The sequence below is a fragment of the Somniosus microcephalus genome, chromosome 8 (assembly GCF_052327205.1).
Source record: "Somniosus microcephalus isolate GS21.2 chromosome 8, FLI_Smic_1.0, whole genome shotgun sequence".
Classification (NCBI taxonomy): Eukaryota; Metazoa; Chordata; class Chondrichthyes; order Squaliformes; family Somniosidae; genus Somniosus; species Somniosus microcephalus.
In genome coordinates, this window is record NC_140994.1 from 266,209,721 (window position 1) to 266,235,095 (window position 25,375).

Sequence of the window (25,375 nt, forward strand, 5' to 3'; positions counted from 1 at the left end):
GCTTCTGCCCTCTTGTTCTGGATTACCCGACATGAATGGCCTCCTGTTGTTCCCATGTAACAGGCTCAAGGGGCTGAATGGCCTCCTCCTGTTGCTGTGTAACAGGCTCGAGGGGCTGAATGGCCTCCTCCTGCTCTTATGTAATGGGCTCGAAGGGCTGAATGGCCTCCTCCTGTTCCTGTTTAACAGGCTCGAAGGGCTGAATGGCCTCCTCTTGTTATAGTGTGTTAAGATAGGACAATATTCAACCAGCAGATGGTGGTGCTGGAGTGATGATGCTACACTGCACAGCAGCAGCAGGTAGTGTGGTAAACCCAGGTCTCATACTTTGAGAGCTCTCGAAAAGTGTTTGCTGTGGCTCAGTGGGTAGCACCCTTGCCTCTGAGCCAGAAAGCCCTGGGTTCATAAGCCCACCTCCACAATATCGACAATATGGTTGACTAGTGGCAGATAGTTGAGCTGGTGAGATCTGGGAAAACCAGGTAAATAGTGGATGGAGATAGATAGAGACAGACAGACATATACATATTGATCTCGATAGACTATGGATTCTTATATTTCTCATCTAGGATAGAAAAACAGAAAGAGGGAGAGAGAGAGGATTAGGACAGAATGAGCAACAGTTGGCACTAGTTGCCAGGAAGAGGCTTTGAGCACCTGAGATTCTTGCAGGAAGCAGCCAGATGCTGTAATGGGAAGGACTGATATTCGAGAAGAATGGGATCTGATGGGCCGAAGGGTCTCTTCCCCCCCAGCGGATGGTGTGAGCGTGCGGTGGATGGAGCCTGTGTCCAGACTCTGTCTTTAGTTCGGTCTCTGATCTTTGTCTCTATTCTGACACCTTGTGGTCAGGTTACAGCATTACCGCGAGAGCAACTGTGAGCCCCGGATATTACAACAACAACTTGCATTTACAGCACAGAAACAGGCCATTCGGCCCAACTGCTCCGTGCCGGTGTTTATGCTCCACACGAGCCTCCTCCCACCCCTCTTCATCTCACCCTGTCAACATATCCTTCTATTCCTTTCTCCCTCGTGTGTTTATCGAGCTTCCCCTTAAATGTATCTACACTATTCGCCTCAACCACTCCCTGTGGCAGCGAGTTCCACATTCTCACCACTCTCTGGGTAAAGAAGTTTCTCCTGAATTCCCTATTGGATTTATTAGTGACTATCTTATATTGATGGCCTCTAGTTCCCTACTCCAGGGACTTGAGCACATAAATCTAGGCTGACATCCAGTGCAGTACTGAGGGAGCACTGCACTGTCGGAGGGGCAGTACTGAGGGAGCGCCGCACTGTCGGAGGGGAAGTACTGAGGGAGCGCCGCACTGTCGGAGGGGCAGTACTGAGGGAGCGCTGTACTGTCGGAGGGGCAGTACTGAGGGAGTGCTGCACTGTCGGAGGGGCAGTACTGAGGGAGCGCTGTACTGTCGGAGGGGCAGTACTGAGGGAGCGCTGCACTGTCGGAGGGGCAGTACTGAGGGAGTGCTGCACTGTCGGAGGGGCAGTACTGAGGGAGCGCTGTACTGTCGGAGGGGCAGTACTGAGGGAGCGCTGCACTGTCGGAGGGGCAGTACTGAGGGAGCGCTGCACTGTCGGAGGGGAAGTACTGAGGGAGCGCCGCACTGTCGGAGGGGAAGTACTGAGGGAGCGCCGCACTGTCGGAGGGGCAGTACTGAGGGAGCGCTGTACTGTCGGAGGGGCAGTACTGAGGGAGTGCTGCACTGTCGGAGGGGCAGTACTGAGGGAGCGCTGTACTGTCGGAGGGGCAGTACTGAGGGAGCGCTGCACTGTCGGAGGGGCAGTACTGAGGGAGTGCTGCACTGTCGGAGGGGCAGTACTGAGGGAGCGCTGTACTGTCGGAGGGGCAGTACTGAGGGAGCGCCGCACTGTCGGAGGGGCAGTACTGAGGGAGCGCCGCACTGTCGGAGGGGCAGTACTGAGGGAGCGCCGCACTGTCGGAGGGGCAGTACTGAGGGAGTGCCGCACTGTCGGAGGGGCAGTACTGAGAGAGCGCTGCACTGTCGGAGGTATAGAAACATAGAAGATAGGAGGAGGAGTAGGCCATTCGGCGCCTCGAGCCTGCTCCGCCTTTTAATGAGATCATGGCTGATCATCCAAACTCAGTACCCAGTCCCTGCTTTCTCCCCATATCCCTTGATCCCTGTGCTGCCTTCCTTTAGGAACTTATGTTGGTTTTCAAGTTAATTCAGGGGTTTAATTAATTTGGGTCGATTCCCATTGTGTGCCGCCACCTAGTGGATATTTGGTACCAAGCAAGTGCAGTAAAGCGCAGTAAAGTGCAGTAAAGTAAGTGCTGTAAAGTAAATTGCTGTATATCACAAGACCTGCAGCTCGACACATGGTCTTGGAAGTTATTTTCTTGTTACGCTTCGGCCTTGGACACTATTTGTCTTTAAGTACTTGAGAATGTTATAGATGATTAGTGTACACTATATTTTGCAGAAAATGTTTAGTTTGTAACCTTTCTCTGTAAGCAAACTTACACAGCTAGCCGTGAAGTGCTCGCTCTCTGCATCTAGCTGGTTAACTTGTAGCTGTATTTTGATGCACTATGTACAGGGCTAATTTAAAGTGAATGTAAGAGAATGCCTTTCAGTTTGCTAAATGTATATTCACAGCAAGCTGTTTCTTCACGTGTTTTGGTAAGTTACATGCCAAATGTACTGTGTTGCTCACGCTTACCTAAGTTTGTGTATGCATATCAGTTATGTGCTTGTGTACTAATGTATGCTTCCACTTCTGTATTGTATTTCAGTTTCACAATAAGAATCTTTCAGTAAAGTTTACAAGAAAAGTCAAGCCTTGTGATTTTTATGGGAAGATATCAAGTTGTTAGCTACCTGTCTAGCTCTGCATAGGAACGCGCTGCAAGGGCAGAATAGTGAAAAGACAACAGCACAGCGGGCTCAAGCACAAGAAGATACCACCCAGCTACCATGAGTCTACGCTCAGGAAGACAATATACCATAGAGGACGTCGACCAGCCAACCGAGAAGCATGAGCCTCTTCGAGCAAATGATGCCAAGTCACAGTCCTCTAAAGCATCCTCTAGATCATCTTGGCGGTCCAGCAGACCGTCGTCATCGACAGCTCCTGCAGCCGCCAAAGCACATGCCAAGGCAAAAGCTGCCCAGGCTCAATTGTCCTTCGCTGAAAAAGAAGCTAGTGTGATGAAGCAGAGAGCTGACCTCGACGCTAGTCTCCACATTCGCCAAAGCCAGAGAGCTGCCGCTGCCGCTGAAGCTGAAGCTGCAGCTTATGAAGAAGGTGAGGAGAATGAAGGCGGGGAGCACAGCCATGAACCATATGTTCTAGAACAGCCCCTCAGTCCAGTGCAACGTACAAGTGAGTATGTCCAACAACACTCCAAATTGTTCTTCAAGGAAACATCCAGGTATCTCGACGCAGAACCAGCTACTCACCACAGTAACAAACAGCCTGTTTTCGGAGACACTGAGCTTAAAAGAGAAGAAACAAGTAAGACTTACCTGCAGAGACCTCCACAGCACTCGGCCAATCCAGCCAAGCAGTCCTTACCCGAGCCACAAGGTGCACAAGACCTCGCTAGGTACCTCATCCGCTGAGAATTGTTAAGTTCAGGTCTTCTAGAATTTGATGACCGTCCTGAAAATTATTGGTCATGGAATGCGTCCTTCCTGAGTACCACCAAAGACTATCACCGCTCCATTCCCACTCGGACCTCACCGTCCTTGGCCTCTTGCATTGTTCCACGGAAGCTCAGCGTAAACTCGAGGAACAGCACCTCATCTTCCGATTAGGCACTTTACAGCCTTCCGGACTCAATATCGAGTTCAACAATTTCAGATCATAAGCTCGGCCCCTATTTCATTTTTTCTTGTAATTTTTCCACTCCTTTCCCCCCCCCCTTTCCTTTTGTTTCTCTCTCACACCTGGCAGCTATCTCTTGCCCTGCCAGTACACTTCACACCTAATCTCAGCCTATTACCATCTCATCTAGCTTCTAATCTCTTTTACTTCTTTTGTTTCTTTTATTCTTTTGTCCGATCGCAGCCCTGCCTTCGATCTAGTTTCTTTTCTTTCCAGTTTTGAAGAAGGGTTCGACCCGAAACGTCAACTCAAATTTCTCTCCACGGATGTTGCCTGACCTGCTGAGCTTTTCCAGCATTTTTTGTTGTTATTAAGGACTTGAATCTGTCAGCCAGAGAAGAACTAGATTTGATAACAAAGTGGCTCGGAGCTGAGTCGTCAGAACAGGCGAGGAGAATTCGCTCAGTGCACATCCGCAATCCCACAGCAGGCCTCAACCTGGTTTGGCAACGTCTCGAAGACTGTTATGGGACACCAGAAGTCATTGAACACGCACTGCTTAAGAAGATTGAGGACTTTCCGAAGCTAACCAACAAAGATAATGTCGAGCTTCGAGAACTGGGTGACATTCTCCTCGAACTGGGGTGTGCTAAGGGAGAAGGTTACCTGACAGGCCTCTTGTATTTGGATACAGCTCGTGGGGTAAACCCAATAGTGGAAAAGCTCCCCCACAACCTTCAAGAAAAATGGATAGCTAAGGGATCCAAGTACAAGGAGGACTACGGAGTGGCATTTCCCCCCTTCTCTCTCTTCTCCAGGTTCGTCCAACAACAGGCAAAGGTGAGGAATGATCCAAGTTTCACTTTCTCCACCTCCAGCAGTTACGGTCCTTCGAGAACAGAGAAACCCACAAAGTACAGCAACAAAGCCTCTGTGAGCGTGCACAAAACAGATGTTCCAGCCGAACCCTCAGTCAACCAATCCAGTTCTGCTGGGAATAAAGTGGATGACCCAGATCGTCAGTGTCCAATACACAAGAAGCCCCACCCACTCAAAAGGTGTCGAAGCTTTAGAGGCAAGCCTATTGATGAGCGCAAATCATACCTGAAAGAGAATCGCATCTGCTTCAGGTGATGTGGGTCGACTATGCACATGGCAAAAGACTGCAAGGCGACAATCAAGTGCTTCGAGTGCAACAGTGAAAAACACATCGCAGCCCTGCATCCAGGTCCTCCTCCTTCGACCACCGAGAGTGCTGCGGTTGACAAAGATAGCGGGAATCAAAGCGAAAGCGCATTTTCTTCAGTCACCTCCAAGTGTACAGAGGTTTGTGGAAATGCAAGCAGCCCACGCTCATGCTCCAAAATCTGCTTGGTTAAAGCATATCCTGCAGGGAGAAAGGAGAAGGCAATCAAGATGTACGCAGTGCTTGATGAGCAAAGTAACAAGTCTCTAGCGAAGACAGAATTCTTCAATGTCTTTGAAGTCAAGGCCAGCACAGCTCCGTACACGCTAAAAACCTATTCAGGGACAACAGAGACTACGGGTAGGAGAGTTGGCAACTTCATGATCGAGTCCATGGATGGGAAACTACAGCTTCCCCTCCCCACCTTAATTGAGTGTGACATGATGCCAGATAATAGGACGGAAATTCCCTCCCCAGAGGTCACACGCCATCAGCCCCACCTACGGCCAGTTGCCAACAAGATTCCAGCTGTGGACCCGGACGCTCCAATCCTCCTGCTCTTGGGAAGAGACATCTTAAGGGTGCACAAGGTGCGTGAGCAAATCAACGGGCCCCACAATGCTCCTTATGCGCAGCGGCTTGACCTGGGATGGGTCCTCGTGGGTGGAGTTTGCCTGGGAACAGTCCACAAACCAGCGGATGTCAACGTCTATAAAGCAAACGTGCTGCACAACGGTCGCACACCCTTTCTCAGCCCATGCCCAAACAGGATCCAGGTAAAGGAAGACTACAATGGCATGACGCAGCATCACAGGTCAACCTCCTCTGCCTGTGAGGAAGAGGCAGGCCTCACTGTGAGCACAGACAGCCTAGGATGCTCAGTGTTTGAAAGGTCCAAGGATGATGACAAGCCAGCACTATCCATGGATGACAAAGCTTTCCTAACCATCATGGATGAGGGGGTTTACCAGGACGATGGACACAGCTGGGTGGCACCCTTACCATTTCGCTCTCCTAGACGCCGTCTTCCGAGCAACAGGGAACAAGCTATGAAGCACCTCTGCTCACTCAGGAGAACACTGGAGCAACAGAAATAACAACAGAAAATGCTGGAAAAACTCAGCAAGTCAGGCAACATCCGTGGAGAGAAATTTGAGTTGACGTTTCGGGTTTGACCCTTCTTCAAAACTGGAGAGAAAAGGAACTAGATCGAAGGCAGGGCTGCGATCGGACAAAAGAATAAAAGAACCAAAAGAAGTAAAAGAGATTAGAAGCTAGACGAGATGGTAATAGGCTGTGATTAGGTGTAAAGTGTACTGGCAGGGTAAAAGATAGCTGCCAGGTGTGAGAGAGAAACAAAAGGAAAGGGGGGGGGAAGGAAAGGAGTGGAAAAATATAAGTGAAAATGAAATAGGGGCCGAGGTTATGATCTGAAATTGTTGAACTCAATATTGAGACCGGAAGGCTGCAGAGTGCCTAATCGGAAGATGAGGTGCTGTTCCTCGAGTTTACGTTGAGCTTCCGTGGAACAGTACAAGAGGCCAAGGACGGTGAGGTCCGAGTGGGAATGGAGCGGTGAATTGAAATGACAGGCGACCGGAAGCTCGGGGTCACCCTTACGGACTGAACGGAGGTGTTCCGCAAAGCGGTCACCCAATCTGCGTTTGGTCTCCCCAATGTAGAGGAGACCGCATCGTGAGCAGCGAATACAGTATACTAGATTGCGAGAAGTACAATTTCAGATCATAACCTCGGCCCCTATTTCATTTTCACTTATATTTTTCCACTCCTTTCCTTCCCCCCCCCTTTCCTTTTGTTTCTCTCTCACACCTGGCAGCTATCTTTTACCCTGCCAGTACACTTTACACCTAATCACAGCCTATTACCATCTCGTCTAGCTTCTAATCTCTTTTACTTCTTTTGGTTCTTTTATTCTTTTGTCCGATCGCAGCCCTGCCTTCGATCTAGTTCCTTTTCTCTCCAGTTTTGAAGAAGGGTCAAACCCGAAACGTCAACTCAAATTTCTCTCCACGGATGTTGCCTGACTTGCTGAGTTTTTCCAGCATTTTCTGTTGTTATTTCGGATTTCCAACATCTGCAGTATTTTGCTATCGTACTGGAGCAACAGAGCCTGGGGCTCTCCTGGAACCTGGAAACAGACAGCTTCACATTCCTGGTGTCCCGTGAAGAAAGGCCATTCACACGGAGAGGTGTCCTGTCCACAGTCAACAGTTTGTACGACCCTCTGGGGTTCGTAGCTCCCATAACAATGCAAGGAAAAGCATTACTACGGGAGCTCTCATCTGATCAGAGTGAGTGGGATGCTCCACTCCTCCCAGAAAAAGAAGCAAAATGGAACCTATGGAAAGAGTCCTTGAAGGCTCTCGAAGACCTGCAAAAGAAAGGATGCACGTGGGTGTTTAACCCCCCCGCATTCATCCCATATGGGTGGTTCATGGGAGAGGCTCATCGGTGTTGCCAGGTGTATTCTGGACGCTATGCTGCTTCGGACGGGACCCAATCGTCTCACACATGATGTCTTGAGCACTCTCATGGCTGAAGTCATGGCGATCATGAATGCAAGACCCCTGGTGCCGGTGTCCACCGACCCAGACATGCCTGCAGTCCTCACCACAGCGATGCTCCTGACTCAAAAGATGAGTGCTATTTCAGCCCCGTCTTGAAATTTCAACATGGCTGAGCTGCACGGGAAGCAGTGGAAGCAAGTCCAGTGTCTTGCAGACACTTTTTGGAAGAGATGGAGAGGAGAGTATTTGTCCACCCTACAGAGCCGTAGGAAATGGGCAGAAGACAAGCCAAATGTCAAAGTGGGAGATGTTGTCTTGCTGAAAGACAGCCAAGCACACAGAAATGAATGGCCAGTGGGACTGGTTGTCAAAACCCTGCCGAGCAGGGACAAGAGGGTCCGCAAGGTGGAGGTGAAGATTGTCAAGGAGGGGACTGTCAAAGTGTTTCTGAGGCCAGTCTCAGAGATCATAGTCCTCCTTTCTGAAGAAACTTAGAGAAAGGATTCTGAGTATGTTTGCAGCCAAAGGACGTTTTCTTTAGGTTTTATTTTGTATCTGTAGTGTACAATTGTACCAAGCGGGGAGTGTGCTGCCTTCCTTTAGGAACTTATGTTGGTTTTCAAATTAATTCAGGGGTTTAATTAATTTGGGTCGAATCCCATTGTGTGCCGCCACCTAGTGGATATTTGGTACCTAGCAAGTGCAGTAAAGCACAGTAAAGTGCAGTAAAGTAAGTGCTGTAAAGTAAATTGCTGTACATCACAAGACCTGCAGCTCGACACATGGTCTTGGAAGTTATTTTCTTGTTACGCTTCGGCCTTGGACACTATTTGACTGTAAGTACTTGAGAATGTTATAGATGATTAGTGTACACTATATTTTGCAGAAAATGTTTAGTTTGTAACCTTTCTCTGTAAGCAAACTTACACAGCTAGCCATGAATTGCTCGCTCTCTGCATCTAGCTGGTTAACTTGTAGCTGTATTTTGATGCACTATGTACAGGGCTAATTTAAAGTGAACGTAAGAGAATGCCTTTCAGTTTGCTAAATGTATATTCACAGCAAGCTGTTTCTTCACGTGTTTTGGTAAGTTACATGCCAAATGTACTGTGTTGCTCACGCTTACCTAAGTTTGTGTATGCATATCAGTTATGTGCTTGTGTACTAATGTATGCTTCCACTTCTGTATTGTATTTCAGTTTCACAATAAGAATCTTTCAGTAAAGTTTACAAGAAAAGTTAAGCCTTGTGATTTTTATGGGAAGATATCAAACATAGAAACATAGAGATAGGAACAGGAGTAGGCCATTCGGCCCTTCGAGCCTGCTCCGCCATTCAATGAGATCATGGCTGATCTTCATCTGAGATCTTAGCTGATCTTACCAGTTCAGTACCCCGTCCCCGCCTTTTCTCCGTAACCCTTAATCCCCTTAGCCTTCAGAAATATATCCAATTCTCTCTTGAAAATATTTATTGAATTAGCCTTCACAGCCCTCTGTGGCAGGGAATTCCACAGGCTCACCACTCTTTGAGTGAAGAAATTCTTCCTCATCTCTGTTTTAAATGATTTGCCCGCTATTTTTAGACTGTGGCCCCTGGTTCTGTGCTCCCCTGCCATTGGAAACATTCTCTCTGAATTCAGCCTGTCCAGGCCTGCCATAATTTTATATGTTTCGATGAGATCCCCTCTCAATCTTCTAAACTCCAGTGAGTACAAGCCCAAACTATTCAATCTCTCCTCGTAGGTCATTCCCGCCATTCCAGGTATCAGCCTGGTGAATCGCCGCTGCACTCTTTCCATGGCAAGAACATCCTTCCGCAGATGGGGCGACCAAAACTGTACACAATACTCCAGATGCGGTCTCACCAGCACCTTGTACAGCTGTAGTAAGGTATCCCTATTCCTATACTCGAACCCCCTTGATATGAAGGCCAACATACCATTTGCCTTCTTAATCGCCTGTTGCACCTGCATGCTCTCCTTCAGTGACTGGTGCACAAGAACACCCAGGTCCCTCTGCACTTCCCCATCTCCCAATCTATTGCCATTTAGATAATAATCTACCCTCCTGTTTTTACCCCCAAAGTGGATAACCTCGCATTTATCCACATTATAGTGCATCTGCCACGTATCCGCCCATTCCCCCAACCTGTCCAAATCGCACTGTAGCCTCCTGACATCCTCATCAGAGCCCACCCCTCCTCCTAGTTTAGTGTCGTCAGCGAATTTGGAAATATTGCATCCAATTCCCTGATCCAGATCATTTATATATATTGTGAACAGCTGGGGTCCCAGGACAGATCCTTGCGGCACCCCGCTGGTCACTGCCTGCCACTCCGAAAACGAGCCGTTTATTCCAACTCTCTGTTTTCTATCCGCCAGCCAGTTCTCTATCCACGTTAATACTTTGCCCCCAATCCCATGAGCCTTAATTTTGCATGATAATCTTTTGTGTGGAACCTTATCGAAGGCTTTCTGGAAGTCAAGGTACACCACATCCACTGGCTCTCCCCCATCTATTTTACCAGTTACTTCCTCAAAAAATTCCAGCAGATTAGTCAAACACGATTTACCCTTTGTAAATCCATGTTGACTCTGTCCGATCCTTTCCCCATTTGTCAAGTGCTCCGCTATTTTATCCTTAATAATGGACTCTAGCATTTTGCCCACAACCGATGTAAGGCTTACTGGTCTATAATTCCCTGCTTTCTCTCTACCCCCCTTTTTAAATATTGGGGTAACATTAGCTACCCTCCAATCCACGGGTACTGTTCCCGAGTCAATGGAGTTCCGGAAGATGATCCTTAGAGCATCTGCTATCTCCAGGGCCACCTCCTTAAGTACCCTAGGATGTAGTTTATCAGGCCCCGGGGATTTGTCGGCCTTCAGTCCCCTCAACTTACCCAACACCATATCCCTAGAGATACTAATTTCTGTCAGCTCCTCCCTCTCATTAGTCCCTATGTTTGCCGATATTCCTGGGAGGTTATTTGTGTCCTCCTTTGTGAATACAGAACCAAAGTATGAGTTTAATTGGTCTGCCATTTCCTTATTCTCCATTATATATTCTCCCGAATCGGACTGCAAGGGACCGACTTGGGATTTTACCAGTCTTTTCCTCCTGATATACCGATAAAAGCTTTTGCAGTCTGTCTTTATGTTTGCTGCAAGTTTACTTTCGTATTCTATTTTCCCCTTCCTGATTAATCCCTTTGTCCTCTTTTGCTGTATCCTGTACTGCCCCCAATCTTCCGGTCTGGTGCTTTTTTTTGCCAGTTGATATGCCCTTTTTTTTGATTTTATGCTGTCCCTAATTTCCCTCGTTATCCACGGTTGAGCCACCTTTTTAGGTTTATTTTTATGCCAAACCGGTATAAACATGTTCTGGAATTCTTCCATTCTATCTTTGAATGCTTGCCATTGTCTATCCACTGTCAATCCCCCCAGTTGTTAGCTACCTGTCTAGCTCTGCATAAGAACGTGCTGCAAGGGCAGATTATTCCCTTTAGCCTTAAGAAATATATCCAACTCCTTCTTGAATATATTTAATAAGTTGGCCTCAACTGCCTTGTGTGGTAGAGAATTCCACAGGTTCGCCACTCTCTGGGTGAAGAAATTCCTCCTCATCTCTGTCCTAAATGGCTTACCCCTTATCTTTAGACTGTGACCCCTGGTTCTGGACTCCCCCGCCATCGGGAACATCCTTCCTGCATCTAGTCTGTCTAGTCCTGTTAGAATGTTATAAGTTTCAATGAGATCCCCTCTCATTCTTCTAAACTCTAGCGAATATAAGCCCAATCGACCCAATCTCTCCTCATACGTCATTCCTGCCATCCCAGGTATCAGTCTGCTGAATCTTCGCTGCACTCCCTCCATGCCGTCTTTCTGATGAGAAGATAAACCGAGGCCCCGTCTGCTCTCTTGGGTATAGCACCTTTCACGACCTCAGAACGGCCTTAAGCAATTTACAGCCAACGAAATACTTCTTTTTGGAAGTGTAGTCACTGTTGTAACATGGTCCCTGATGGCACAGCTCGGCCCTGTGGCATGCTCCTCCTGCACTATGTGTCCCTGACGACCATGTGTGCAGGAAGTGTGTCCAGCTGCAGCTATGAATGGATACATACTGGAGCATTCGCAATGCTGAGGACATTGTGGATATCACGTTTAATCAGTTGGTCACACCGCAGGTAAAGGCTGCACAGGCAGGAAGGGAATGGGTGACCGCCAGGCAGAGTAGTAGGCGCAGGTAGGTAGTGCAGGGGTCCCCTGTGGCCATCCCCCTCTCAAACAGATATACTACTTTGGATATTGTTGAGGGAGATGGCTTATCGGGGGAAGGCAGCAGCAGCCAATTACTTGGCAGCATGGGTAGTTCTGCTGCACAAGACAGGAGGAGAAAGAGTGGGAGAGCTATAGTGATAGGGGATTCTATTGTAAGGGGAATAGATAGGCATTTCTGCGGCCGCAAACGAGACTCCAGGATGGTATGTTGCCTCCCTGGTGCAAGGGTCAAGGATGTCTCTGAGCGGCTGCAGGGCACTCTGGAGGGGGAGGGTGAACAGCCAGTTGTTGTGGTGCATATAGGTACCAACAATATAGGTAGAAAATGGGATGATGTCCTAAAAGCTGAATATAGGGAGTTAGGAGGTAAATTAAAAAATAGGACCTCAAAGGTAGTAATCTCAGGATTGCTACCAGTGCCACGTGCTAGTCAGAGTAGAAATAGAAGGTATTTCAGATGAATACGTGGCTAGAGGAATGGTGCAAGGGGAAGGGATTCAAATTCCTGGGATATTGGAATCGGTTCTGGGGGAGGTGGGACCAGTACAAACTGGACGGTTTGCACCTGGGCAGGACCAAGACCGATGTCCTAGGGGGAGTGTTTGCTAGTGCTGTTGGGGAGGGTTTAAACTAAAATGGCAGGGGGTTGGGAACCTGTGCAGGGAGACAGAGGAAAGGGAAGCAAGGATAGATGCAAAAGACAGGAAGGAGAAAAGCAAAAGTGGAAGGCAGAGAAATCAAGTGTGTAAATCAAACAGGGCCACAGTAAATAATAATTCTGAAAGGACTAAGAGTGTTAAAAAAACAAGCCTGAAGGCTTTGTGTCTTAATGTGGGGAGCATTCGTAATAAGGTGGATGAATTAGCTGCGCAAATAGATGTAAACGGATATGATATTATTGGGATTACAGAGACATGGCTCCAGGGTGACCAAGGCTGGGAATTCAACATCCAGGTGTATTCAATATTCAGGAAGGACAGGAAAAAAGGAAAATGAGGTGGGGTAGCATTGCTGGTTAAAGAGGAGATTAACACAATAGGATAGGATATTAGCTCTGATGATGTGGAATCTGTATGGGTAGAGTTGAGAAATTCCATGGGGGAGAAAACGTTAGTGGGAGTTGTATACAGACCCCCAAGCAGTAATGCTGAGGTTGGGGATGGCATTAAACAGGAAATTAGAGACGCGTGCAATAAGGGCACAGTAGTTATCATGGGTGACTTTAATCTACATATAGATTGGGCTAACCAAATTAGTAACAATAATATGGAGGAGCAATTCCTAGAGTGTATACGGGATGGTTTCCTGGACCAATAGAAATCAGGCCATCTTAGACTGAGTATTAAGTAATGAGAAAGGATTGATTAGCAATCTTGTTTTGTGAGGCCCCTTGGGGAGGAGCGATCATAATACGATGAAATTCTTCATTAAGAAGGAGAGTGAAGTAGTTGACTCAGAGACTCGGATTCTGAATTTAAATAAAGGAAACTACGATGGTATGAGGCGCGAGTTGACTAGGATGGATTGGGGAATGTTACTTAAAGGGTTGACGATGGATAGGCAATGGCAAACATTTAAAGATCGCATGGATGAACTACAGAATTTGTTCATCCCTGTCTGGCATAAAAATAAAATAAAAAAGGTGGCGCAGTGTATCATCATCACTCCAGCATCACCATCTGCTGGTTGAATATTGTCCTATCTTAACACACTAGAACAAGAGGAGGCCATTCAGCTCTTCGAGCTCATTAAACAGGAACAGGAGGAGGCCATTCAGCCCCCCCGAGCCTGTTACACAGGAACAGGAGGAAGGCCATTCAGCCCCTCGAGCCTGTTACACAGCAACAGGAGGAGGCCATTCAGCCCCTCGAGCCTGTTACATGGGAACAGGAGGAGGCCATTCATGTCGGGTAATCCAGAACAAGACGGCAGAAGCTTAAAATTAGAGCTAGGCCCATTCAGGAGTGAAATTAGGAAGCACTTCTTCACACAAAGCGTATTGGAAATCTGGAACTCTCCCCCTCAAAAGGCGGTGGGTGCTGGGGGTCAGTTGAAAATTTCAGGACCGAGATCGACAGATTTTTGTTGGGTAAGGGTATGAAGGAACCAAGGCGGGTAAATGGAGTTGAGGTGCAGATCAGCCATGGTCTAATTGAATAGCGGAACAGGCTCGAGGGGCTGAATGGCTTCCTCCTGTTCCTATGTAAAAAAATCTAGGCTGACTGTGGGAGTGCAGCACTGTCAGTGGTGCTGTCTTTCGGACGAGACGTTGAAGCCGAGGCCCCATTGGCTCTCTCAGGTGAACCTAAAAGATCCCATGACCCACTATTGGAAGAAGAGCAGGGGGAGTTCTCCCCGGTGTCCTCAGGCCAATATTTATTCCTCAACCAACATCACCAAAAACAGATGATCTGGCCATCAACTCATTGCTGTTTGTGGGATCTTGCTGTGTGCATATTATCTGCCGCGTTTCCAACATTACAACAGTGACTACACTTCGAAAAGTGCCCCACTGGCTGTGAAGTGTTTTGGGACCTCCTGAGGTCGCGATGAGGGCCATACATGGTCTCTCTCTTTTGTTGTTGGTAAATTTAAGTTGTTGTTGTAATACCCGGGGCGGAATGTTCCAGCAGGCGCCAGTCCGGTCACTCGCTGTGATTGGCTCACAGTTGCTCTCGCGGTAATGCTGTAACCTGACCACAAGGTGTCAGAATAGAGGCAAAGATCAGAGACCGAACTAAAGGCAGAGTCTGGACACAGGCTCCATCCACCGCACGCTCACACCATCCGCTGGGGGGAAGAGGCCCTTCGGCCCATCAGATCCCATTCTTCTCGAATATCAGTCCTTCCCATTACAGCATCTGGCTGCTTCCTGCAAGAATCTCAGGGGCTCAAAGCCTCTTCCTGGCAACTAGTGCCAACTGTGCTCACTCTGTCTGTCCTAACCCTCTCTCTCTCCCCCTTTCTGTCTTTCTATCCTAGATAAGAAATATAAGAATCCATAGTTTATCGAGATCAATATGTATACGAGTGTCAGTTTGTTTCTATCTGTTTCTCATCTATCTACATATATCCATCCTCTATCTATCTATCTATCTATCTATCTATCTGTCTATCTGTCTGCCTGTCTGTCTGTCTGTCTGTCTGTCTAACTATCTATCTGCCTGTCTGCCTATCTATATCTGTCTGTCTGTCTATCTATCTATCTGTCTATCTACCTATCTATCTATCTGTCTGTCTGCTGTCTGTCTAGCTGTCTGTCTGTCTATCTATCTGTCTATCTATCCATCTATCTTTCTATCTATCTATCTGTCTGTCTGCTGTCTGTCTATCTATCTGTCTGCCTATCTATACATCTATCCATCTATCTATCTGTCTGTCTGTCTGCTGTCTGTCTATCTGTCTGTCTGTCTTTCTATCTATCTGTCTGTCTATCTATCCATCTGTCTGTCTATCTATCCATCTATCTATCTTTCTATCTGTCTGCTGTCTGTCTGTCTGTCTATCTATCTGTCTATCTATCCATCTTTCTATCTATCTATCTATCTGTCTGTCTATCTATCTGTCTGTCTATCTATGTTTGTCTGTCTATCTGTCTGTCTACCTGTCTGTCTGTCTATCTATCTATCTGTTTGTCTGTCTGTCTGTCTGCCTATATGTCTGTCTTTATGACTGTTATGCCCTCTCCTATTTCTCATCTACATGTTGCTCCTTGGTGACATCATCCGAAAACACAGTGTCAGTTTCCACATGTACTCTGACGACACACAGCTCTACCTCACTACCCCTTCTCTCGACCCCTCCACTGTCTCTAAATTGTCAGACTGCTTGCCCGACATCCAGTTCTGGATGAGCAAAAATGTTCTCCAATTAAATATTGGGAAGACCGAAGCCATTGTTTTCGGTCCCTGTCACCAACTCCGTTCCCTAGTCACTGACTCCATCCCTCTCCCTAACATCTGTCTGAGGCCTGAACCACACTGTTCGCAACCTTGGTGTCATAATTGACCCTGAAATGAGCTTCTGACCACAATATCCGCAGCATAACTAAGACCGCCTATTTCCACCTCCGTAACATCGCCCGTCTCCGCCCCTGCCTCAGCTCACCCGCTGCTGAAACCCTCATCCATGCTTTTGTTACGTCTAGACTTGACTATTCCAACACTGGCCTCCCACATTCCACCCTACGTAAACCTGAGGTCACCCAAAACTCTGCTGCCCGTGTCCTAACTCGCACCAAGTCCCGTTCACCCATCACCCCTGTGCTCGCTGACCTACATTGGCTCCCGGTTAAGCAGCGCCTCGATTTCAAAATTCTCATCCTTGTTTTCAAATCCCTCCATGGCGTCGCCCCCTCTCCCTATCTCTGTAACCTCCTCCAGTCTCACAACCCCCCACCCCCCGCCCCTCCCCCCGAGATATCTGCGCTCCTCTAATTCTGCCCTCTTGAGCATCCCTGATTATAATCGCTCAAGGAGAGAGGGGGCGGAGGTGGGGGAGGGGGAGAGGCAGGGTGGGGGTGGGAGCTAGGGTGGGGGAGGGGGAGCGGGGGGAGGCGGAGAGGGGGAGGGGTGGGAGCTGGGGGTGGGGTGGGGGAGGGGGGAGGGAGGAGGGGGAGGTGAGGAGGGGGTGGAGCTGGGGGAGAGGGAGGGGGAGGTGGGGAGGGAGGGAGAGGGGGGACGGGGGAGGGGGAGGGGGAGCTGGGGAGGAGGGAGGGGCGGGGGGTGTGGGGGAGGGGGGAGTGGAGAGGGAGGGGGAGCAGGGAGGCGGGTCGTGGGGGGAGGGGGGAGTGGAGAGGGAGGGAGAGGGGGAGGGGGAGTGGGGGAGGGTGGGAGCTGGGGGTGGGGGTGGGGGGGAGTGGGGGAGGTGGGATGGGGTGAGTGGGGGAGGGGGGAGTGCAGAGGGAGGGAGAGGGGGGAGAGGGGGAGGGGGGTGTGGGGGAGGGGAGTGGAGAGGGAGGGAGAGGGGGATGGAGGGAGAGGGCGAGGGGGGAGGTGGGGAGTGGGGGAGGGGGGAGTGGAGAGGGAGGGAGAGGGGGAGTGGGGAGGGGGTGGGGAGGAGGGAGTGGAGAGGGATGGAGAGGGGGGAGGGGGTGGGGAGGGGGAGGGGGGAGGGGGTGGGGGAGGTGGGGAGGGGGGAGTGGGGGAGGGGGGAGTGGAGAGGGAGGGGGGGTGTGGGGGAGGGGGGAGTGGGGGGGAGAGGGAGGGGGGAGGGGTGGGGGAGGTGGGAGGGGGGAGGGTGGAGTGGAGAGGGAGGGGAGAGGGGGGAGGGGGAATCTGCCGCAGTGTTGCCGCAAGCTCAATACAACCAGAGCAACTATAAACGTTAATTAAAAGAAAAAGACGATTTGGCAGCATGGCCTGTGCCATTGGATCTCCTGTGATCAATTCCGCACCCTTTCAGGTTAATAAAAGTTCAGTTTTAAGGAAGGGAGTGTTGGCAATGTTGAGGGAGGGGAGCAGTGCCTGAGGAAAGGGAGCAGCACTCTGTCAGTGAACATTAGGGGCAGGAGAAAAGGTTACGAGGAGGTCTCGGTCCATTTCTCCAGCGCCTTTCACCAGCTCAGGACATCACAAAGCACTTCACAGCCAATGAAGTACATTCGATGTGTAGTCACTGTTGTAATGAAGGAAACATGGCAGCCAAATTGCGCACAGCAAGCTCCCACAAACAGCAATGTGATAAATGACCAAATAATCTCTTTTTAGTAATGTTGGTTGAGCGATACATATTGGCCCCAGGACACCGGGGAGACTCCCCCTGCTCTTTGAAATAGTGTCCTGGGATCGGTTACGTTTACCACCTGAGAGCGCAGACGGGCCTTGGTTTAACGTCTCATCCAAAAGATGGCACCTCCGACAGTGCGGCGCTCCCTCAGTACTGCCCCTCCGACAGTGCAGCGCTCCCTTAGTACTGCCCCTCTGATAGTGCAGCGCTCCCTCAGTACTGTCCCTCCGACAGTGCAGCACTCCCTCAGTGCTGCCCCTCTGATAGTGCAGCGCTCCCTCAGTACTGCCCCTCCGACAGTGCGGTGCTCCCTCAGTACTGCCCCTCTGACAGTGCAGCGCTCCCTCAGTACTGCCCCTCCGACAGTGCAGTGCTCCCTCAGCACTGCTCCTCTGACAGTGCAGCGCTCCCTCAGTACTGTCCCTCCGACAGTGCAGTGCTCCCTCAGCACTGCTCCTCCGACAGTGAAGCGCTCCCTCAGTACTGCCCCTCCGACAGTGCGGTGCTCCCTCAGTACTGCCCCTCCGACAGTGCGGCGCTCCCTCAGTACTGCCCCTCCGACAGTGCAGCGCTCCCTTAGTACTGCCCCTCTGATAGTGCAGCGCTCCCTCAGTACTGTCCCTCCGACAGTGCAGCACTCCCTCAGTACTGCCCCTCTGATAGTGCAGCGCTCCCTCAGTACTGCCCCTCCGACAGTGCGGTGCTCCCTCAGTACTGCCCCTCTGACAGTGCAGCGCTCCCTCAGTACTGCCCCTCCGACAGTGCAGTGCTCCCTCAGCACTGCTCCTCCGACAGTGCAGCGCTCCCTCAGTACTGTCCCTCCGACAGTGCAGTGCTCCCTCAGCACTGCTCCTCCGACAGTGCAGCGCTCCCTCAGTACTGCCCCTCCGACAGTGCGGTGCTCCCTCAGTACTGCCCCTCCGACAGTGCGGTGCTCCCTCAGTACTGCCCCTCCGACAGTGCGGTGCTCCCTCAGTACTGCCCCTCTGACAGTGCAGCGCTCCCTCTGTACTGCCCCTCCGACAGTGCGGTGCTCCCTCAGTACTGCCCCTCCGACAGTGCAGTGCTCCCTCAGTACTGCCCCATCTACCATCCTTTGACCCATAACACTGTTACGAGCACTCAATTCCTTTCACAGAATCTCACAGCACAGAAGGAGGCCATTCGGCCCGTCATGCCTGTGCTGGCTCTCTGAAAAAGCTCTCCAATTCGTCCCACTCCCCCTTGCTCTTTCCCCATAGCCCTGCAAATTTTCTCCTAGTCAAGTATTTATCCAATTCCCTTTCAAAAGTTACTGTTGAATCTGCTTCCACCACCCTTTCAGCCTCAGTGCTCCTTCGGCTCCGAGCGGCCAATGGCTGGAGACCAGGCAAAGATCAGTCAGTTTGTGAATCACAGCTGCAAAATTAAAACCATGGCTGACCTGTTTGGGCATGCTTGTGACATCATGAAGTAGAACACTGGGGTGAGGCAGGACCAGGAGAGACTCAGTGGATTTTTGGAAGATGTGGCTTTCTTAAAGCTTGAAGAATCCATATCAACACCTCTGTAACCATTCAGTAATGAAAGAATGAAAAAAAGACTTGCATTTCTATAGCGCCTTTTACGACCTCAGGATGTCCCAAAGTGCTTTACAGCCAATGAAGTACTTTTGAAGTGTGGTCACTGTTGTAATGTGTGAAACGCTGCAGCCAATTTGCGCACAGCAAGCTCCCACAAACTGCCTTTCCACCTTCCACAAGGCACAAGTCAGGAGTGTGATGGAATACTCTCCACTTGCCTGGATGAGTGCAGCTCCAACAACACTCAAGAAGCTCGACACCATCCAGGACTAAGCAGCCCGCTTGAATGGCAACCCATCCACCATCTTAAACATTCATTCCCTCCACCACCGGCGCACCATGGCTGCAGTGTGTACCATCTACAAGTTGCACTGCAGCAACTCGCCAAGGCTTCTTCGGCTGCACCTCCCAAACCCGCGACCTCTTCCGAAGGACAAGGGCAACAGGCGCATGGGAACACCACCACCTCCAAGTTCCCCTCCAAGTCACACACCATCCTGACTTGGAAGTATATCGGCCAATCCTTCATCGTCGCTGGGTCAAAATCCTGGAACTCCCTCCCTAACAGCACTGTGGGAGCACCTTCACCAAACGGACTGCAGCAGTTCAAGGCGGCTCACCACCACCTTCTCAAGGGCAATTAGGGATGGGCAATAGATGCTGGTCTTGCCAGCGACGCCCACATCCCATAAATGAATTTTTTTTAATGTGATAAATGACCAGATAACCGTGCTGCAGCACGGTGGCATAGTGGTTAGCACTGTTGCCTCACAATGCCAGGGACCCGGGTTCGAATCCAGCCTCAGGTGGAGTTTGCACATTCTCCCCGTGTTTGCGTGGGTTTCCTCCGGGTGCTCCGGTTTCCTCCCACAGTCCAAAGATGTGCGGGTTAGGTTGATTGGCTATGATAAATTGACCCTTAGTGTTAGGGGGATTAAATACGTGGGGTTACGGGGATAGGGTGGGATATGTGTCGGTGCAGGCTCGATGGGCCGAAATGGCCTCTATCTGCACTGTGGGGTTTCTGTGATTTCTCTGTGATTTCTGTGATAATCTGTTTTAGTGATGTTGATTGAGGGATAAATATTGACCAGGACACCGGGGAGAACTCCCCTGCTCTTGCTCGAAATAGAGCCCTGGGATCTTTTATGTTCACCTGAGACGGGGCCCACTCGCATCCAAACCGAATTCCGTTTGTCCTCTGATTGTCCGGTTTTTAAACCTTCTCCAGCCCGAGATTGCCACAGAGAACAAGACAGAAGGGGCCCCTGCAGACTGCGGCTATCCCAGAGCGTCCCGGAAATGTGTCCTCTGGCACACAGGGCCTGCTGGGAGTTCGAGCTTCCTGCGACAGGATGTGGGTCAGACAGGAGCGGAGCGCAAAGTAAAACAAACACTCCTGCGGGGGTTGTCGGATTCTGAGGAGGAAGGGGAGCAGCTGATGGGGGGTGAAGGAACGCCAGCCCTCTGCTGAGATCAAATTGCGGTAACTTGAATGCGACGGAGCCAAGCTAGAAAAATACGGGATGAAATAGGCCAATCGCAAGTCTGAACCAAAAAACAAGGCCGATTGAAAACCGCTGAAGAGAATCACAGTGTCTGTGTCACTCTGGGGGGGTGGCACACTCTCTCGCTCCTCAGTCAGAAGGTCGTGGGTTCAAGTCCCACTCCAGAGACTTGGGCGCAAAGCCCAGGCTGACACATCCAGTGCAGTCGAGTGCTGCACTGTCGGAGGTGACGCCTTTCGGATGAGAGGTTAAACCAGCGCCCGTCTGCCCTTTCAGGTGGATGTAAAAGATCCCATAAGCAATAGGAGCAAGAGTAGGCCCTTTGAATCTGCTCCGCCATTCAATAAGATCATGGCTGATCTTCTACCTCAACTGCACAATCCCACGGCCGCCATTTCGAAGAAGAGCAGGGGGGAGTTCTCCACGGTGTCCTGGACCGATATTTATCCCTCAACCAACATCACTGAAAAAACAGATTATCTGGTCATTTCATTGTTCTTTGTGGAATCTTGCTGTGCGCAAAATTGGCTGCTGCATTTCCTACAAAACACTGCTGCAAAAAGTGCTTAATTGTCTGTGAAGCGCTGAGGTTGTGACCGGCCCTATATAACTGCAAGTCTCCAGGATATAACCTGCAACTGACCCCAGTGCACAAAGATATAAAGAAAAGAGAGGCAGTGAAAGGGGTAAGGAATTGAAAGTTCTCAGTCGATTAAGAGATGGGAGCCTTCTCGCTGACTGCACTGCACACTGCGGCACTGAGTCTTACAGACTACGAAGCTCCCAGGCTAAGCGAGTGGGCAAAATCTTGGCAAACGGAATATCATGTGGAGAAATGTGAAGTTTGGTGGGAAAAATAGAAAAGCAGAGTATTTTTTAAATGGTGTGAGATTGGGAAATGTTGGTGTTCAGAGGGACCTGGGTGTCCTTGTACACGAATCACTGAAAGTTAACATGCAGGTGCAGCAAGCGATTAGGAAAGCAAATGGTACGTTGGCCTTTATTACAAGAGGATTTGAGAATAAGAGTAAAGACGTCTTACTGCAATTATACAGGGCCCTGGTGAGACCACACCTGGAGTATTGTGTACAGTTTTGGTCTCCTTACCTAAGGAAGGATATACTTGCCATAGAGGGAGTGCAACGAAGGTTCACCAGACTGGTTCCTGGGATGGGGGGATTGTCCTATGAGGAGAGATTGTGTAGACTAGGCCTATATTCTCTAGAGTTTAGAAGAATGAGAGGTGATCTCATTGAAACATACAACATTCTTACAGGGCTTGACAGGGTAGATGCAGGGAGGATGTTTCCCCTGGCTGGGGAGTCTAGAACCAGGGGTCACAGTCTCAGAATAAGGGGTCGGCCATTTAGGACTGAGATGAGGAGAAATTTCTTCACTCAGAGGGTGGTGAATCTTTGGAATTCTCTACCCCAGAGGGCTGTGGAGGCTCAGTCGTTGAGTATATTCAAGACAGAGATCGATAGTTTTTGAATATTAAGGGATTAAGGGATATGGGAATAGTGAAGGAAAGTGGAGATGAGGTAGAAGATCAGCCATGATCTTATTGAATGGCGGAGCAGGCTCGAAGGGCAAATTGCCAACTCTTGCTCCTATTTCTTATGTTCTTATGTAGATTGGCTCCCTGCTCCGTACTCAAATTCCAGGAATTACACAGAATGTACAGCACAGAAACAGGCCATTCGGCCCAACTGGTCTGTGCCGGTGTTTCTGCTCCACACGAGCCTCCTCCCACCCCTCTTCATCTCACCACATCACCATATCCTTCTATTCCTTTCTCCCTCGTGTTTATCCAGCTTCCCCTTAAATGCATCGACACTATTCACCTCAACCACTCCCTGTGGTAGCGAGTTCCACATTCTCACCGCTCTCTGGGTGAAGGAGTTTCTCCTGAATTCCCTGTTGGATTTATGGGTGCCGATCTTATATTTATGAACCCTACTTTTGGACTATCCCCCCCCACCCCCACGCAAGTGGGAAACGTATCGGCCCAGATTTTGCGGGATGCGCCGTCGTAAGCCCTCAGGATGGCCGGCCCCGCAAGCTCCGGGTGTACACCTGCGCGCAAACCCGGAACTTGCGATACTTCAAGTTTCTCCTTGACAGCTCGTCCGCAGGCGCCCCAGAAACACCTTCGCTGCTGCAGAGTTGGGCTAACTACTGCCCAACGAATGCCCGTGGCGTAAGGGTTACAATAAATGTTAAATTTAAATTTTAAAAATGATTAAAACATACAAAAATATTTAAAATCAGTTCATGTAGATTTTGGGCCGGATTAAAATGTTTTTATTATTTTTCAAAAACTTAAATTTTAATTTTAAATGCTTAATCAAAGGGGCTTTTAATTAATTTTGAACACGGGAATATTTATTTTAATTCGAGTTGTGTTCATTATTTATTTATTTGGGGATTTCTTATACATAAGAACATAATAATTAGGAGCAGGAGTAGGCCATTCGGCCCCTCGAGCCTGCTCCACCATTCAATAAGATCATGGCTGATCATCGACCTCAACTCCACTTTCCCGCCCGACCTCCATATCCCTCGATTTCCCTAGAGTCCAAAAATCGATCGATCTCAGCTTTGAATATACTCACCGACTGAGCATCCACAGCCCTCTGGGGCAGAGAATTCCAAAGATTCACCCCACTCTGAGTGAAGAAATTCCTCCTCATCTCAGTCCTAAATGGCCGACCCCTTATCCTGAGACTGTGACTCCTGGTTCTAGACTCCCCCACGAGGGGAAACATCCTCTCAGCATCCACCCTGCCAATCCCCCTCAGAATCTTATACGTTTCAATAAGATCGCCTCTCATCCGCTCGTTAATGGACTCCCCATGAGGTTATGAGGAATCCCCCTTTTCTGATTAGTTGGTCTGGCCCACGTGATCCCCGGGAGGCTTCTGAACCGCCTGTGCCCCTGGGACCACGTGGGCCTTTGAGCAGGCCCAGGACCCGAAGACCCCGAAGCTCAGGAGCCACTAGGTACGTCCACGTACTCCGGAGCTACGCTTCCGACCGCAAATTTCAGCCCAATCCTTAATACTTAGGCAGTCCCTCGGAACCGAGGATGACTTGCTTCCACACTAAAAATGAGTTCTCAGGTGACTGATGAGTCCAATGCGGGACCTACAGTCTCTGTCACAGGTGGGGCAGACGGTGGTTGAAGGGGCGGGTGGGTGGGGTGCTTGGGTTGACGTGCGCTCCTTGCACTGCCTGCGCTTGGCTTCCGCTTGCTCCCGGCGAAGAGACTCGAAGTGTTCGGCGTCTTCCCAGATGCTTCTCCTCCACTTTGTGCGGTCTTGGGCCAGGGATTCCCAGGTGTCGGAGGGGGTGTTGCACCTTTTCCAAGGAGGCTTTGAGGGTGTCCTTGAAACGTTTCCTCTGCCCACCTGGGGCTCTCTTGCCGTGCCGGAGCTCCGAGTAGAGCGCTTGTTTTGGGAGTCTCGTATCGGGCATGCGGACAATGTGACCCGTCCATCGGAGCTGATCAAGCGTGGTCAAAGCTTCGATGCTGGGGATGTTGGCCTGAGCAAGAACACTGACATTGGTGCGCCTATCCTGCCAATAGATTTGCAGGATCTTGCGGAGGCAGCGTTGGTGGTACCTCTCCAGTGCTGCAAGCCTGCAAGGAGGCCGACAGTCAAGCTGCTCCGACAATCCCCACCGCCGGAGCCTCAGATTGTTTCCTCCCCGCTCTCCGACTCTTCAGGTGGGGGGGGTGAGGCGAGGGCCGCCACTGTCTGGTGGGGGAAAGCCGCGGCTACAGGTGGGATCTGCAAGAGCTGAAAGGGGCGGCCTGAGCTGGAAGTACTCAGGGAGCGCCGCACTGTCGGAGGGGCGGTACTGAGGGAATGCTGCACTGTCGGAGGGGCAGTACTGAGGGAGTGCTGCACTGTTGGAGGGGCAGTACTGACGGTATAATTATTTCTCCTCAGAGTATATTCTTTTTTATCCATCCTTTAGCTCCAAGTATATTGTGCGACATCATCACTGTGTTGAAATCACGACACAACAACAAAGCACATTTATACGGCGCCTTTAACACAGTAAAACATTCCAAGGTGCTTCACAGGAGTGATTATCAAACAAAATTTGACACCGAGCCACATAAGGCAATATTAGGACAGGTGACCAAAAGCTTGGTCAAAGAGGGAGGTTTTAAGGAGCGACTTAAAGGAGGAGAGAGAGGCGGAGAGGTTTAGGGAGGGAATTCCAGAGCTTAGGGCCCAGGCAGCTGAAGGCACGGCCACCAATGGTGGAGCGATTAAAATCGGGGATGCGCAAGAGGCCAGAACTGAAGGAGCGCAGTGATCTCGGAGGATTGTAGGGCTGGAGGAGAGATAGGGAGGGGATCGAGGCCCCCGGTGATTTGAAAACAAGGATGAGAATTTTAAAATCAAGGTGTTGCCGGACTGGGAGCCAATGTAGGTCAGCGAGCACAGGGGGTGATGGGTGAACGGGACTTGGTGCGAGTTAGGACACGGGGCAGTGAGTACAGGGGGTGATGGGTGAACGGGACTGGGTGTGAGTTAGGACACGGGGCAGTGAGCACAGGGGTGATGGGTGAACGGGACTTGGTGCGAGTTAGGACACGGGGCAGTGAGTACAGGGGGTGATGGGTGAACGGGACTGGGTGCGAGTTAGGACACGGGGCAGTGAGCACAGGGGGTGGTGGGTGAACGGGACTGGGTGTGAGTTAGGACACGGGGCAGTGAGCACAGGGGGTGATGGGTGAACGGGAC